General features: G+C 33.0%; 1 protein-coding gene across 1 annotated transcript in view; it reads right to left on the bottom strand.

Annotated features, from left to right (window-relative positions):
- LOC108722037 (Kainate-type ionotropic glutamate receptor subunit 1D) overlaps positions 1-15177 on the bottom strand; it is a 195489-nt gene extending 180312 nt beyond the window's left edge. Inside the window, exon 1 of the mRNA XM_018446938.1 lies at positions 14780-15177. The gene's annotated coding sequence lies outside the window, so the exon portion shown is untranslated. The remainder of the gene's footprint in view (positions 1-14779) is intronic.
- Between the last annotated feature and the right edge of the window lie 1320 nt (positions 15178-16497).

The following is a 16497-nucleotide window of genomic DNA, read 5'->3' as shown; positions in this document are numbered from 1 at the left end:
CTAACGTATTCTGCGAATGTAATATTTGCAATATTTTTATATTAACTGTAATTATATTTAAAAAATGTTTTTTATAATTAACAAACACAAATTGTAATATAATATTTTTTAATATAATTTAATATAATTTTAATATAATTACAGTTAATTTGAAAATGCAAATATTGTATTCGTAGAATCCGTTGAAAAAAGTAATATACTTTCTCTCAATAATAGATTCTGTAGTCATAATTACATCTAATTTTTAGCATTAAACATTTTGGTAATTAAAATAAATTTAAAATATTATTATGATTTCATAAATCCGTTTGTTACATTCGTTGAATATTAAACGATCGTTATAATAGATCGCATTAAAGATACAAAAATTGTGTACAGAAAATTTAACAGGGCAAAAGATATATAGGTATTATAGAAGCAGTATGAATAATCCGACTCGCTTAACCGATCATTGAAATCTCTTCTCGCTCAATATAGCAAACTGATCGATTACAAGGCTAAAAAATTAATCAAGCAATTATCTTTGTATACTCGGCGATGGTATTAAAAGCCATAATTATAACAATAGTAGTGAAACATTTTCCCGATGAAAAATCGATCGGGAGGTCGGTTTATTTCACAGCGGTTCGATATTTCGTTTCGCAATAACATCGGACGGTGCCTCTTTGTCAAACGACGATGAATGCAGCAACTTGTCGTAATTACGCGCCGCACCCAAACGTGTTTATCGTTTCCTTGTCACACATTTCGCGAATGGTTGAACGCATTCATTCATTTAATTAAAAAAACTGGTATGTCACACGCGTCCTCGAAAACTCACATTTTTTATCGATGTGATACATGTATAAATACTTTAGATCGAAACGAATATGTCGGTAGCAATCATAAGCATCATTCAATTAGTGATATGAAGTTTCAAAAACAGCTCAATAAAAAACGTTCAATGAAGTCATCTTTTATGGATAATGTTTAACTTATATAGGGGAAAGTGGGACTAGCTTTTAATTGTCAAAGAAACCAACACATTTTTATAAACATTTACATATAATCCTTATGACATTCTACTATTCTACCTATTGTTAGTTTGGCAGCCATGATTAAACTGTAGAAGATGTTACGTTTGTTTATATAAGTTTTGCTGTTTGAAGTAAATATGTATTTCATTCTGTGAATTGTTTGTGTTTTGGATATATTATACCGTAGGTATATTATCATTCTTTTATATTTTTTTTAATGTACATTTAGTTATAATAACTCGATTTTCTCGAATAAAAAATTAACTAATTGGAGCTAATTGTTACATCTAGATTCAAGAAGATTATTCCAGTGTATCAATTTATCCCAGATTGATATTTAATAACTAATTTAAGAAAAATCCGTATTAACATATTTTTGTAAGTTTTAGAGTATTGTATCTTAAGATAAATGTTCTGTGTGAAGTATTTTATGTTTCATCGTAATCTTAAATTTGTTCTTACATACGCGTTTGAGATAATATATTGTAAATAATATAATAATTTGTCCGAGTTTAGTGACAACCTACTTATTATAATATAATAGAATAAATTGTTACATACAATTTACCTACTGACAGAAATTTGTCAATGTTCAAAAATATTGACACAAATTAGAAAAAAATTGAATATCCAGTTAAAGATGTATTTGAATCAATGCAGGTACTCATTGACTACGTTTACATGGTTTGATTTACGTCACATGGTTTGATTTACGCCAAAGTTATAACATCGATGTTAGGAAACTGGCCAATCGTAGTCATTCCATTCTTCAGAGGAATAGCTATGATTGGCCAATTTCATAACATCGATGTTATAACTTCGGCATAAATCGAGCCATGTAAACATAATCATTGATTTAAATACATTATATAAACCGAAAAAATTTCTAATGAAAAATTGTAACAACTAGTCCCAATTTTTCCTGTTGTTCTTAAATCGACTCTTATGTTTGATATCATGAGTTCGGCATAAATAAGTATTTAAATTAGAGAGAGAGAGAGAGAGAGAGAGAGAGAGAGAGAGAGAGAAATGAGAGAGTTTGTGTTTGTACTCGATGTCGCCAATTATCGCCCTAAAGAGGACTCCAATTCAGCATCAAAATGTCTGCAGTTAATTTCATTTAAGTACACATTCTAATTATTTGCGAATTACATTTTATTGCCTTTATAATTTATGCACTCTCTCTCTCTCTCTCTCTCTCTCTCTCTCTCTCTCTCTCACAACCGTTCATATACGCATTTTATTTATTTGATTTATTCTTATAAAGCTATAAATATCTATTATTTAATTTATTTTAACAATATTATTTTGAAAATTTTCTATAAAATATATTTAAATCATTGAAAATCTGAGATATATACTTTATTAAAAAAGATCAATTTTTATATTTCTTAATATGATTTCTGAATCTTATTTTAATATAAGATTAAATTTATTTATTTCTTATCTCTGATAATTTATCTAAATTTATTTATCTATTATTACATACATACATATTTTGCTGTAATAATGATTAATATTAACAGAGATAATTTAAATAGAACAATTTTTCACCACGTTAAAATGTGACAAAAATAATAAAATTAGAGAAATACCTTTGTGTTATATTTCCATGCATTTTATCCCGTTGAATATTTTGTTTACGACCAATATGATTTTTACATCTTAATCGACATTGATGTATGAAAAACTAATTATCGTGATACGTAAAATGAATCCATATACTGCACATCCTATCGATGCTGTTACTATTAACGTTTCATGTGAATTTCATATGGAAATGCATTCGAAGTATCTGTCGCAGTAAGCAATTATATACAGCGCAATAAAAAATTTACGGGCATCGCGCACACATACGTACACATATTATATATGCACAGGTACAATCAACAATAGAGTTACGACAACGCGTAATAGATAAAATCTGCATTGTTTTATTCGTCGAACCGTTTCGAAACGGATCAACGATAGTAAATCATGATGACTGCGTTTATGAATCATTACAATTCTACGGCGCGGGTGTCGCGACACCGCGAGATTTTTATTATGGGATCTTCATGCACGCATCAAATTAAATTTCTTATATATTTCCTATATTACTTTTAACAAACTCCTCACAATAGTTATAAAAACCGTTAACATTTTGTCATATATAGCAGTTGAAATAAAATATGGCGAATTTTATTGAGTAGAATGTTATAAAACAAAAACACACGCAAACAGGATTTAAACATTCGAGACTACAATTAGTATTTTCGTGAAAAACTGGGCAACTTTTCTCATTTCTCGATTGTTTTCATCATTATACAATTGCAGATGCGTACGGATATTTCCGACAGAGAATAAATTTTGTATTTCTCGCAAAATGTGTGACTTTCAACGATTGGCTTCTGGACTGTATAGTCGACACACCAATCATAGTAACTTGAAATCGGTAAAGTCGCGGAAATGGTCGAATAGTTTCGCATTTTTTCGTTTCAGTTACGTGCCGCACAATTCCTGCGGTCTCATAAATCTCTCTCGCCCTATGTCGGCTATACGGCGCGGCGTCCAGTGTAATCGTCCATTACGTACTAGACTCTCGTCGAACGACGGCGGCACCTCCATTTGTTCTTCCCGTAAGGGTGTATCGGGTATTGCCAGAAGAGTCTCATCGTTTCTTCTTCTTCGTTTCCGAGTCTATTCGACCAGTAAGGATAGAGAATGGTATGTTCCCTTTCTTTTCTTTTCATGGCAAAATACGGGAAGATACGAACATTGTAAATCTGCGACATTGTAAATCTGCTTCATTTCGAAGCAGGATCTTTTTTGTATTATTGGTATGTTCGAAGAAGCATGATATACTTGGATATTAGATATATTTCGCATATTAAGAAATATCTTTTTCATAAAATATTTCAATCAATTTAATATAAGTATGTAGAATAAATTAATTTCGAGTTTTATTTTTTAAATAATTAATTTCAACTGTTACATTACGTTAACATTCTCTACATTAAAAATGAAAAATATAAAAAAATATATAAAATATTCAGATATACTATTTTGTGTTACCTATTAAAATAAAGTCTCCGTTCAAATATAGGGTAAAACCAGGGATTACGGCATAGGTTACTAATACGGAATAGTGGTTTATATTTTTTAAACAAAACATTGCAATCTGGCGGCAATCGCTAAAAGTTATTGCAACTGTTACCAAACATGTCATAACAAGCAATGAACTCGGTCCGACCAACCGTTTTGCTACATTACAATTAACATTTATTCATTTTCGTTACGTCAGGAGATCCGGCAGCTTTTTCTAAAAAGTGTTCTCACAAACTGAAGGTAAGTTTTTTTTAAATGCTTATATTGCACAGACGCTTTTAATAATGTTGCATGAACAATGTTATGCAGATTAATTGCTATTTCAAACTTGTTTATTGCTACGGAAAGACTTTGTTATATGACGACATGCAGGTAATGTGGAATACATCGAAGGTTGAGAATATAAATTTTTAATTCTTCTTGTGAATAATGTTTATTTTAGATGTTAATATTTATTGTACGTCATAATTTAATTTGATTCAAGATTTAATTGTATTCTTTATTGTCCATGCGTAATAACGTTCAATGATGCTATTATATTTTCTGTGTTATTGTACAATAAAAATGTGAACAGTTTTCTATTTTTCTTGATCAATTTACATAAATAAACAAATTTGGACTTCATTTATTGTGTTATTTATTACTATGGTCAAAATTTTATTGGTATTCCATATCACATCCCATTTTTTAGATCCCCCCATTTTCTCACTTTTGACTTTTTTGTTAATATTGACGTTGGACTTAAATTTTGGCGACTTTTATTTATTGGATGTTGTATAGCTAACATATTCCTCAATTCTGTGTAAATTTAAAGTCTTCATATGCATTTATATCGGAACAATGTTAATTTAAAAAAAGCTATTCCATAATCCCTGCTTTTACCCTATGCATTAAGTACGCAACAGAATGATGTAACAAAATTTTGAAAACTTCTGAACGTGACTTCGTATTCTGAATATTTACAGTATATAAATATAAATTCACGTTCGAAAGATACAAATTTTGTTAGTGAATTTAGAACGCACAAAATTATAAAATAGACGTCCGAATTCAGTGGAAATGTAATCTTTCTATCTGCTTTCGTTCTCTTCTTATTTTTCATCTTTTTCACATATACTTATTCTAATTGCATTAGTGATTTAATTTATCGTCATTATAAGTAAAAGGGATTCATATTTTATAAATAATTTCAATTTAGCTAAACGACAGTTCAACTCGGCAAAAGGAAGGTATGTAGTAAATTTAGTTCTCTCAAAGACCATCTTATCTTTGCACGGCGTCTTAGCAGACATGAATATCAGTAAATATGATCTTGCGATACGAGTGCGCGGGACATAAGTGAAGGACTGTGCTGAAAATTCCCCTAAAAATTTAATCCACCGGCCGGAAACGGCGGTGGTGGAACGAAGAACAGCAAGACTACATTAATTAGACCCACAATTACGGTAATGGGAGAGTTCGTGCGTTGCAATTATCGTAGCGCCACGAAGGCAGTTAATTAAGAGAAATTCAATTAAGCCCTTTCGGCCACGCGAGTGAGCGTTCGCGGCGAACAAGAGAGAGAAGTGTACCGCGTGATGCGAGCTTGCGCGCGCGTTGGCCACGAAGCCGATTTTCCCGCGAGAAAATCCTACTTCTCCCCCCTTTTTTAACCTCCATCGTCCCACGCGATTTCGGTAATTCCACGCTATTCGATTGGCGTGCCGTTTGTCCAGTGCGGATTCTTTTTTTCGTCGCTCCGACGAAGAAACATGGACGGGAGGGAAAACAAGTGGTTTTGTGGTGATTTTCGGCAGATATTATTGAAATATACGATGGCTTTTTCCACATGTAAAAAAAAGGTCATCAACCGGAAGAAATCCTTCACTGATAATGACCATTTCTTGTATGTATAATATTGGAAGATCGTGATATTATCCAACTTACTAATGCAAATTTAACTATTATTATTACGACAATAATGTATTTACAAACGTGCAGGTTTTAAAATGTTGTCCTGCATGCAAATGGAAAAGATATTTTAATAAATAATGCACACAACTCTATTTTGCACTATTTCTAGATATGAAAATTTAAAAACAAAAAATTAAAAAGTTATGAAAGCCTCGCCTTTAACAGATTGAACAAATGCATTGATAAATGACCAGTCGTCATTACAAATGTATGATTACTCGATTTATTTTTATATTTCTTTCCTTTCTTTCTTATAAAAAAGGAATATTATATTACACTGAAGAAATAATATTAAATTAAATATATTATTACGAAAAAAAAGAGACTATGACATAAGTTTTTATAATTATTTGTGACATTAAAAATAAAATTATATGAATATATAATTTCCAGTTTGATTAACCTTTCATCACACCTATTTCATATCTCGCAGTTGTCATTGGGTCAAATTATCTTGATTTTGAAATAAGTAACGTTCTAAAACTATACATCCAATTTAAATAAAAAAATTATGGAACATACTTTAAACATTATAAAATATGTTTTATTAATGACAATGTAACGAATTAAATGACAATGTATTTAAAAAATTCTTAAAGAAAAAATAAATTGTAATATAAAGAAATAATAACTTTTTCATTTTTAACTTTTTAAGCTAAAATTTGTGAATGATACTCCTAAAATGTGATAATTTGAAATAACAAAAATACATCTCTCTGTGCGTTTCAAAAAAAATTTATTCAGATATCTGAAGAGGATCTATTTTCTCTTCAAACAGCTGCTACACATGTACTGACGCGTTTTTGAATAGTCGAACTGTCTCAATCGACAGAAGAGTCTTCAAACTTTCGATAGATATTACATGAAGCTTTATTATGAATTACGCCTTATAGCTACAACCCAAAATTTGGATTATGAGTTTATTTGATCCTATAATACGTGACAAGGGTTAAAAATTTTTATCTTTTAATTTGTTTTTTAGTTTATCCTCAACAATAAAATTTTATTATTTGAACTAAAGGAAAATTGAGTCTTGTGTGCAGAGGATAGCTGAAATGGTCCTTTCATTTGACGGTAGCCAAATAAACCGACGCGTCCGCGTCTAACTAGGTCTGTACAAAGTCGCATGCTCATTGCAGCTTCACTGAATTTACAGATATTTTGTGACTCGAGGGAGTTAAATCCGACGATGATATTTCGGATGCCGAAACAATCGCAAAACGAAGGTAACAAACCGCTCATTCGTATCACGTAATGGGTAATGTCATTCGCGACCGAGCCATCACGGAATTCCGCGTAACTAATTTTGCCGTTTACGAAAACGCGAACGTCAGCTTGCATTGGCATCGAAACGTGAACGTTACCTTAGATGGCCAGGGCATTTACGTGAACAAACGTGGAACTCTGGGGACGTAAACAGCGAGTGGAAACCAAAACTAACCACCATTCGTAATTCTATCGGTATATGCGACAACAAGGGCTAATAAACGATAAATGTTTTGTCTCAGTAAAAGTTATCTGCGTGATGTCAATGGGTTCATACAATCGAATTTACCAAGGATTTCTGTGTTATATGACATTTAAAAATTCTCCTTTTCTCTTTAATTAAGTCTTTTTCTCTAGATACTAGCAATCTAGGTTTATTAAGTTTTTTAAGAAAAAGAGAAAGCTATTTTTCAACTTAATAGAAAATTAATAAGTAATCAAATAAAATCAGTAAAAAATGTATTTTTAATATGCTTAAATGTCATTTTCATTTTAAACGACACAACCCTTAAAATACCATCCTTTTTGGGTTGTAACGATTTTAATAATTTTTTAATGAAGTTAAGTTTTAATTTTGTTAATACAGTAATATTCATTTAACTCATTCATGATAATAACTCAAAAATCGCGTTCTTTAAGTTGTGTCACTTTTGAAGAAGTGATATGTTAATATGTAATGTATAAATAACGTATAATTATAATATTAAACCCACTCTCTAAATCTGAATCAGTGGATAATCACTGATATCAGTGCCAAGTATAATCACTGGTAATCAGTGAATGAAATGTGAAATCTCTAACCTAGCTGATCTTTATTATGTGATCTAACTACTTTGTTTTAGTGCATAAATTCAATAAATATGGAATTGGAAGATTGAAATTAACATGCAAATATCAGTATTTTAGTTATATAATGCTCGAACATTCTTCCTTTTTTAATTGAACTTCACTGATTATCAGTGCCAAGTATGCCACTGGGTAATTAGTGACTATCCACTAATTCAGATTTAGAGAGCAATAAAAAATTAATTCTAAGCCTATTTTTCTTTTCGTTTTCTTTTCTCTCTAGGAAAATTTCTTAAAGGAATAAGAAATATAAACATAAATAAAGAATAAGAAGAATATGTGCAATTATATATGAGTCTCTTCGAAATAGACTCTATTTGCTCGCACAAGTTCATTTCTTCTTCCTGGTTTCTTAATGCTGCCAAAAGTTTTAGTGTACACTTGGGGAAACTCGCTCTCTGAGAAATTCTCGAATTAACTTTGTAACAGAAAACACTAAACGCGCTATGTCTTCATGTTCCTTACAAAATCGTAAACATCCGACAATACTACAAAAGATAAAAAAAAACAATTTCTCTCGCATCTTTCCCGTCGGAGCTTGTAGGTTTGTTGAATTTTGCATAAATTTTTTTCCTTTAGACATTTACTTTTTTTATCGAGATAAAGTTTCTTAAGTTAAATAGCTTTTATGCAGATACATCTACATATACGAAGTATAGCACTAATAAATTAATCAATTTCCTTCGTCAAATGAAAATCTAAACGTCATCTTACACTGTCAGAGAAGTGTAAACGTTTGCCTCGTTGGATGAATCTGCCTGAAGCAATGGTGATACTCGTGACAGACACAAACGTCTTGTTAACGTCAAGCATGACACGAAACGCGCGGGCGGCGATATGCAACTTGACAAAGTCAGTTTGCACAGATACGAGTGTAAAATATGACTCCTCCATTTGGACGTTGGTGCAATACAAACATTGATTAGAGTAGTATAACTTGAAATCTACGTTTATTTCGACCGTATATATTCTCCTAGCTCTACTTATATTAGTTCTATTAGCACTTTGAAATATTAAATTTAATTAAATATGCAGAGCTTACTGACTTGACAACAAAACTATGCGGCATTATACTTATGCAAAATACGCAAGTTAATTCTGTCTAACACTACATCACGCTTACCTCGAGCAAAAGTCTGTTTTCCTGGATTAATTTCAACAAACAGACATGTGTCTTGCACTCGCGATTGTATGACAATGTAAACGTCGCACTATCAGGGTAAGGAAAAGGTACGAGACTCAAATGGCCCGTTAATATGAGGCGTGACATGAAATAAACAGCTATACGATGGATGGTTACAACGGCGCTTTCAAAGAAGAAAAAGAGCTAACGTCACGGTTGCTTGGCAAGCTTCGTTCGATAAACACCACACTAAAATACTAATTTTTCTGACATGTATCTCTAATTCTCCGAGGCCAAGCCTAGTTTTTACTTTTCTCATGTGCACTTAAAACCTCTTTCTCCCTTGCGACTAAATGTCATTAGATCTGTGTACGTACAATAATGATATTACGTTATTAGTTCTCGGAAGATTGATTCATATCAATCCTTTGAACGTTTTAACATAAAAAAGTTTTAATGCATAAATTAATTATATACATTATAATTGCTTTTTAATTATAATGTATTTTTAAACTTAATCAAAGCTATTTCAGTAAATATAAAATTATGATCTAAAAAAGATATAGGAAAATATAATAATACACGCTATTAATTAATTCAAATTTTTTGAATCTTTATTCAAATAATATGATTTCTACAGTTAGTTAATATTTTTAAAATAAAGAAACATTATAAAGAGAGAAAGATTGAAATGAAAGTGTAATAAAAGAAATAATAAAAAACGAAACAAAAGAAAAATAATAAATTGATTACAGTATTCTTTAGCATTTTTACCTCTCTCTTTTTGTTTGTCGATTAGCACCGAAATATTTAATGCAGTTTTATTAAATATTAACAACACAGTTAATCCATAATAAATCATATTCCGTTTTGCCAATTTCGAAGTAAATATACCAATTTAGATGCTAAACTGCATCTGATTGCAAGATGCTCATGCATTCGTAATCACTTCAGAGCAAATAATAACACATAAAAAATCTATTGAAGTATAAATAATAATATATTTGGAATAAAATTCGTATTAAGGATCTCTTTCACCTTGGTTAAGCTAACTGATGGTTACGTGGGACTCGTTCAGCGGATGTAACGTCGGTTAGCTTAACCGAGATTGGTGAAAGAGACCCTCAAAAATGAATGAAATCGGGATCTCTCGATGGAATCCACAGAAAACGCTTAAATTACGTTTATGATGCGGCCGCATTCACAAATTCTACGTATATACGAATTCGAAAAGTAAAATGCGATATTATGAAATGCAACTGATTTGGCAAGTCTTCCTATAACGATAATGTATACTATCGATTGCACATAATGTTTAAGAGTTTCAGCTTTCGCGCGTGTCTAGTCGATTAAACGAAGATTCAACGACTAAAATAAGAAAATGTAAAACAGAAAATGTAAGACAGACAATAGATTCCACAAAATTATACTGACGTTTATTTGAATACATATTCGATTCGAAGCGCTGTCACGCGATTGGTTTTTTGTATGATACATTTTTAATACAACCATAGGATTAAATGCTCTCAAATTTTATCCGCTCTTTGGCAAATTTGTTGATTAGATTTTTAATCTTATTAATGAAGTACGTACACAAATGAAACACGTCGTAGGAACGTTAATCCATTAGCGCGATCCATCTTGACGCGAGTAGTTCATGTCAGGAACGTTGATGCGATGCGCAAGTTAAATTTCAAGTTGACTGTCTTAGCTCGCAGGAGCTAGTCGGTTCGTCCTCGTGGCTAATTAATCCGATGTTAATTGATGCCCATCTCGCATTCTTGTTCCCACCGGATGTAAATAATCAAGATTTCGGATTTAATAACAAGTATGAATCATTTTCACGAGAAATCATTTGCAGTAAGTATTAATCTCGAATGTGATTTCTAATATTTCTAAATGCCAATTTTCGTCTGATAATTTGGCAAACAAAACGTCAGTAAGGTATACCGAAAAAATCGATGTTCTACTTGCGTGGAAAACTCACGTATTAATCTAGATATTTCTGCACTAATTCAAATAACAAAATTATTACACAAGACAAAATATAATAGACAAATGTTTGATACATTGAAAACATGTAAGGAAAATGTTAATATAAAAATTATATTCCCGTTGTCTATGGGATATCAATCTCGAAAAGATGAAACTTTTATAATAGAATAATATATGAAGTTTTATTTTTACCCATTTTAATTTCTTATTCGTTATATCAGAAAAATGTTAATATTAATGAATTAAGATTATTAGGATCTTATTTTTACAGTTTAATTTTAATTTCATTTTTCAATTTTTTATACAATTTAATAAAAAATAGGTACATTTAATAAACATTTAATTGTAGTAAACAACACAAGTTAAAGAAAATTACACACATCCCCTTTTCTTTCTATTCATTCGCAAATCACGAAACTGAAAAATGTTATTATATAAAGTTAGTCTAAAACATAAATTACACCATCGTCACTTGTTCATTATAGCCTAAATAGGCTGCGGGACGCAATAAAATTTGCCTTGCTAATGCGTTTTAATTGAACGCGCGATTTAATCGATGCGAATGATGATAATTATTGGAAAATTGAACCGCCAATTCACTGAAAATAATCTTAATAAGCGTTGCAGGAGGAAATCTTTTCTCCCTTGGATTCAATGACCAATTTATGCGAAGACTAATAAAACTTTAAGCCGTTACATGATAAGCCGTAGAAATAATTCTTTGGTTAAAAATATTCGTCTGCTTTTAAATATAGGTTGAATACAATAAGAGAAGAGTATGACCCTTTTTTAGTCATACTCGTAAATAATAATTGTTAAAAATTAGTTTCAGCCTCTACAGTCCACCATTTGCCGATATAACCAACATCTTTTAATTGAAAATTAGAATTCAATCAATCAAAACGAAACGGATTAAAATTAAAATCTGATTGGTCAAATTCTAATCTTTGATTCACAATTCTCAGTCTCCATTGCCTAGTGTGACACGAGCTTTAAGCTATATAATAATAATGCGCAACCTGCAGTCAGCAGGCTGCATACAGCTCTGTGAAATTTTTGCGGCCTACTGGCTCATAGTCACAAAAATATAAAATCATATTTTCTTATGCAAACAAAATAAACATTATAGCCCAAAAGATTTTACCTATTTCTAAAAATGGCCTTCTAAAAATAACTATTAAAAAAGGTTGCGCATTACTGCCTTAAGCGATTTCATTGATCCTTAAATGTTTTCAAAGGTTTTATTAAAAGAAAGAACAAGTAAAAAAAGCAAAGCTTCCTCTTAAAACTTGGATGTTCAATTTGAAAAATCCCGACGATACAAAAAGATTTAGTCATACGAATTCGTGGCTTTTTAAATCAAATTTGCACGCAGATAGATAGATAGACAGATGCGTGTGAATGAAGCTGGACATTCCGACAATTCTATCGAGATAGGGTGGGAAAAGGGATGACGAAACCGTCGCTGTTTGAGTTCCAATTTGCGTTTAATAATTACATTCGATTAATATTCATTGGAATGCAAAGCGGTTTGGTGAATTCAGCGACAGAGTCGCTCGCGAAAGGAAATAGGAGCCGGCGAGTTGGCATTTTCACGAACTTTTGGCATTGTCCCGCTGTTTCTGCGGCTTGCCGACGTGTGGACGAAGATAATAAATCGAGGGCAACGTCGTGTCTTCCACGCGCTCTGAGCCTGCAAATGATAATGGCTTCAGACTGCGCGCGACTTATTTATGAGAAAGGTTTCGAGTACATGTCGATTCACGTTATTCCGCGCTCCAATTTTTTTTTAAAGTATCGCTTCGCTTTCTTCGTCAAACGAAGCGCAAATATAGGACAATACCGAGCAAGAGAGCGTTCATCCCCTATGTAATACCACGGGGCGTTTCACGAGATTTGCATCAAACTCCAAAAGAGTACTCTCTGACGAATTTAGCGGCGATTTTTCCTCGACGAAAAGTTAGCGGGGTGCAATATCTTTCTTTGTAACTTTTGACTTTTCGACATTATGTATTCTAGCAACTAAGCCTCAGATTAATATTCTGTTAAAGTGAACTTTAATAGAAGTTTATCGAGGAGCAAGGTTTTGTTAGCTGTTTGGATCCCTGCGGCTTATTTCATTCAAAGTTTCAAAAATTTAACATTAAATTCTTGATAATACAAGTTTCAAATACAAAATACGTTAATATTTGTTAATAAAAAATTTATGGTAAAACAAAAATTCGTCATCCAATAAAATAATATTCAAATCTAACCACGCAATGTCTATGTTCAAAATCATTTAGTCTTAAAAAACTGTAGTTGTAAAAAGAGCAGATTGAAAATATCCAAACTTGCAAGTGACTAAAAGTAGAATAGAAATATTTTTTACCTTATCTTTGAGAATAAGTACACCTGCGAACACACACGGGTGTCGACACACAAGTGCACTGGGAATTGTGAATACACCTCGAGAGAGCAAAGGCTATTTGCAGGTTCGCGATCTAACGAAACAAAAGGAATTTACAATGAGCAAGTTCCGTTCAGTGCCAAAGCTTCAATCGTAAATCGAAAACTTTCGTCCCTTTCACATCTCTAGAATCCCATTCGCTAGATACTAACTTTGCTTAGGGCATTCTACCTAGAAACCGTCGATCTCCCAGCTAGTAGAAACACCACAAACTGATCAGACTTGACAAGAGCCTAGATACAAGAGGAAGATTACGTAGCAATTCAAGAGATTAGCACTCTCACGTTTTCTAAAAATACGATTGCCTCTATATTTCTGGGTCAGTAGAAACACGCGATACAAATCAGACGCGAAAACTACGCAAATGTAATGTGTACAAATTCGAAAGTCGAGTAAGATAAGCATTTTCTTAAAACTGACTTTATTTTATAGTTTTATGAATCAATTAGTTCACAAATCAGTAAGAATATTATTTAATAAATTCGATATATTACGTTTTTAAATATAAATAAAGAATAACGCAAATATAAGATATCTTTCGAGTTATTAAAAGTGGAATTCTGTAAGTTTTAAGTAGACATATTAAAAACAAGTCAAATATATCATAGCTTTTATGACATAAACGATAAAAAATACATAAATTATTTTATTAATAATCTCCTGTCTTCAGAAAATAGCTTTTTTAGTACTAGAAACTAGTAGAAAGATCACGTAATATGTCAGATATCCCAAGAAGCAAGTAAAGAAGCGCACAAACTATTTCACGTTCTTGGATTAACAAAAAACAATGTAAATATATCTCTCTAAGATATTTTTGTAAATAGTAAAAGAACGAAACAGACCTCACAATTTTCTGGATGCGAGGACATTATGCTAAATTAACAATAAGAGAATGGACACTAGCACAGAAAACGACTTCCTGCATTTCCTAGCCAGTAGAAATATCACATTATAAATCAGACACTGCAATTGCCTAAACGCAAGTAGAACATCTCACGAACATTTATAGACACACTCGCACTTTCAAATAACGAGTCTTTGTACCTTTCTGAGCCAAGTCGACGTTGATTCGCGGACTTGATCCGGAGGCTATCACTACTCTCTCGTGGAGACAATCTTCACCTCTTGTTTCCCCGCACCTTTTTCTTCGTTTCCAAGTTGTCGGTTCAACGTCCTTGTCGTTCACGATGAGAAAGGATTTCGTTACCCTTGCATCGATCATAAATTCTAAGGGCGGAACGTTCGGAGGTTATCGCGCGTATGGTCCATGCATCACCCGCGTGGTTTAGCTCCGCAAAGTAGTGAAACGTCGTCGGATACGCGGACACGCAGTGATACGAAACGACGTGCGTCGCGACGCCACCGGCACTGGCAGTCGCGTAGTTAACCGAGCGACGGCGGAAGGCGAACTGGACCGAGCGCAGGAGGCTGCCTTTGGCTGCTGCTGCGTATACCGTCTGGTGGTGGCCGCTTTCGCCGGCGATGAGGACGGCCACCGCGACGACGACGCCGACGCCGATGCTGCTCGCAGCAACCATGGCGCGACGCGGAAGCCGCCGGAGCGCCCTCATCTCTTCCACCCCCTGCGACCTCGGCTCCTCATCGTTTCATCTCACTTCAATCCTCCAACACGTCGTCCTCCTCTCGACCGCCCGGTAGAGCTATCTCCCCACTATTCTATCGATCCTACGGGAGAGGCCCTCTGCGTTCCATTTGACTCGTTCGAGCGGAGACTGCGAATCGCGCTTGTACCGTCTGGACCGATCGTGAAAAAGGCTGAAGAGAGTCACAAGGAGAAGAGAAGAGAAGAGAAAAGAGTTTGTCGGGGGTTAATTCCTTATAGAGTTCTTTCCTTGAGGCGTGAGAAATTGGATTGTTAATGGATCGGCCCGCGTTTATCGACAGGAATAAGCTCGCAAGAAGCTTAATGTTGCGAGCGAACGCGTCGAAAGTGAATTAAGCGTCAATATTGCAACCAGTAATAAGATACTCTTGATAGCATGATTGAGTACAGAAAAATCCAAGTAATCATAACCAACAACATTAAATATTTTTTTAACAAAAGAATGTATTGTAAAACGTGGTTACACCAAAGGTAATATTGAATGTATCATAATGCATGCATTGAATCTTTTAAATAATGATTTTTAAAGATGGAAGAGAGAATCTCTATTATATTATCTATCTACATGTACAAAACTTTTTTCAAATTATTTTTATCAATGTATGTTGATATTGCATTTCAGCATAAGCAATATATTGTAAAGTTTGTGAGAAGTCTAATATTAAATTTCTGCTATCTCAAAATATCCTATATATTATAGGGAGGAATAGTAGACCGGCTAGAATAGATATATCGAGCGCATCCACATGTGCAACGGGAAAGGGAAAGTAGCCCTTAGAATTCTCCTCCTCCTCTGTCATGGCGGATTTTCCGATTATATGCTCACGAGAGAATCACAGAATCTGAGCGTTGCAGTCCCGTATATCGTGACGCGATTTTCCGATTACATGCTTACGAGAGAACCTAAGCGCGATATGTATATCGATCTCCGTATTCGCACCCTGCATTAGTGTTACATGTGGTTGCTTGATTTCCATGACACGTTGGCATTAAATCCCCGGTCTCTACGTTAAGCAAGTTAAACTCAGAATTAGAGAGCCTATTGCATTTAACGTTAAGCGTTCTAAAGCATTTTACAAATGAGTAAATATAGAGGATATAGAGAAATTAATTAAGGAATCATAATACTGTATGTAAA

This window comes from Mycetomoellerius zeteki, unplaced genomic scaffold (genome assembly GCF_001594055.1).
Source record: "Mycetomoellerius zeteki isolate Tzet28-1 unplaced genomic scaffold, Tzet1.0 scaffold191, whole genome shotgun sequence".
NCBI classification, from domain to species: Eukaryota; Metazoa; Arthropoda; class Insecta; order Hymenoptera; family Formicidae; genus Mycetomoellerius; species Mycetomoellerius zeteki.
Note: the sequence above shows the minus strand (reverse complement) of the source record. Positions and strands in the feature narration are given on the sequence as shown.